Source organism: Mastomys coucha, unplaced genomic scaffold, assembly GCF_008632895.1.
Source record: "Mastomys coucha isolate ucsf_1 unplaced genomic scaffold, UCSF_Mcou_1 pScaffold21, whole genome shotgun sequence".
NCBI lineage: Eukaryota > Metazoa > Chordata > Mammalia > Rodentia > Muridae > Mastomys > Mastomys coucha.
The window spans coordinates 92,989,239-92,991,264 of NW_022196904.1; positions in this window are offsets into that span (position 1 = coordinate 92,989,239).

Sequence of the window (2,026 nt, forward strand, 5' to 3'; positions counted from 1 at the left end):
ATTAAGCATGATCATAATTAAATGTTTAGGGAAAATTAGGTGGAATGAGTCCCTTCAAGTCAAAACAATATATTTTTCATAGTTAACCAAAGTCTGTTTATAATTTGATAATAGTGACTTAGAAATTTCTAGTCTATAAATATTCCAGCAACTGGAAAAATGACTCAATTGGTAAAATGTTTGTTGTAGTTAGCATGAGGACACAAATCTAAGTCCCATCACCAATGTAAAAAGCCAGGCATGGTGACAGCATCTGTAACCTGAGGGCAGGGGTGTCAATACCAGACAGTCTCAGGCTTGCTAGTCAAGCCAGACTAGCCAATTGGTGAAAGACCCTGTCTTAGGAAATGAGGTGGAAGCCAGGCATGATGTCATGCACCTTTAAATCCCAGCACTAGAGAGGCAGAGGCAAGTGGATCTCTATGAATTCAAGGCCAGCCTGGTCTACAGGATCATTTTTAGGCCAACGAGGGCACCATAATGAGACCCTGCTTCTTTTTTTTGTCTTGTTTTGCTTTGTTTTGGTTTGAGGTTTTGGTGTTTTGTTTTGTTTTTTTTTCAAGACAGTGTTTCTCTGTGTAGCCCTGGCTGTCCTGGAACTTACTCTGTAGACCAAGCTGGCCTCGAACCCAGAAATCTGCCTGCCTCTGCCTCCCAAGTGCTGGGATTAAAGGCGTGCACCACCACTGCCCAGCTGAGACCCTGTTTCTAATAATAATGAGGTGATTTGCAAGGGAAGATGGCACCAGAATTTGGTCTCTGGCCTCCACACACATGTCACACATGTGCATACACCAACAAAAAGATGTTATTGAATGTTTTGTTTATTTATTTATTTATTCATTTATTTATTTAGGCTTTTTGGAGGCAGGGTTTCTTTGTGTAGCTCTGGCTGTCCTGGAACTCACTCTGTAGACCAGGCTGGCCTGGAACTCAGAAGTCCGCCTGCCTCTGCCTCCCAAGTGCTGGGATTAAGGCGTATGCCACCACCACCCTGCTGAACATTTTTTTAAATAATGACATGACCATTTAACCCCAATGATCTGGGTTCTCGAGTGAAAGACAAACACACATACACACACACACACACACACACACACACACAGACTTACATTTTAATATGCCTTACGTAGCTCAGTGGCTGGGCCACTTCCTAACCTCCACATAGGTAACTCCCCTCCAATATTCCTGACTTATGACTTACTAAAATCTGTATCTCATCTTTGCTGCTCCAGACCCAGACCTGCAGCTGCTCAGCTGCATTCCCTAGCACCTACATGATGACTATCTCTCTGTCTTCTGCATCTCTCAGGTCTGATGTCTTTCTTCCTTTCCTTCATGTGACTAATCTCTCCTTTCTCCTCAGTCCCTTACCGAGCAATCCTAAAAGTTCTGACTTTGTCTCTCTGACCAGCCATTGGCCATCAGCAACGTTATTTATCAATCAAAACCAACTGGTGGACAGGATTCCCTCTGTTTCTTATGTGCAGATGTGTGGATTTTCTGCAGTCATGGGGGCCAGATTAACATTAATACAAGTAGCATAAAACCAAATCTATAACTACATCCTTTATGTGTATGCACCTTAATTTTTGTAAGGCCACTGCTTTGGAGAATTTGAGAAGAGAATATATGTCAAAAAGGAAATCTAGAAGGAGAATTGATGGATCCTGGGACAGGGCTTTGATGGACATAGATCAGAACCTGGGTGCAAAAGCCATCAAATTCAGGGGATCTGGCCAGAATAAAATGCTACCCAACCAGAACTGGTTCATGACACACCGTCATACCAGCAGTGGATATGCTCAGAAAGGTCCTGGCTTCTGCATAAGTCTCTGCTGTCATTGTCATGAAATCCATGCTTTCATCACTGACTATGTGTTTGTTTGCTTTTACTGAAAATAGAATTTTCCCTTATAATATATTCTGATTATGGTTCCCTTCTCTCAACTCTTTCAAGATTTTTCTCAGGTCACCTCCCATCCAAATCCATCTTTCTTTCTCTTTCTCATTAAAAAACGTTACC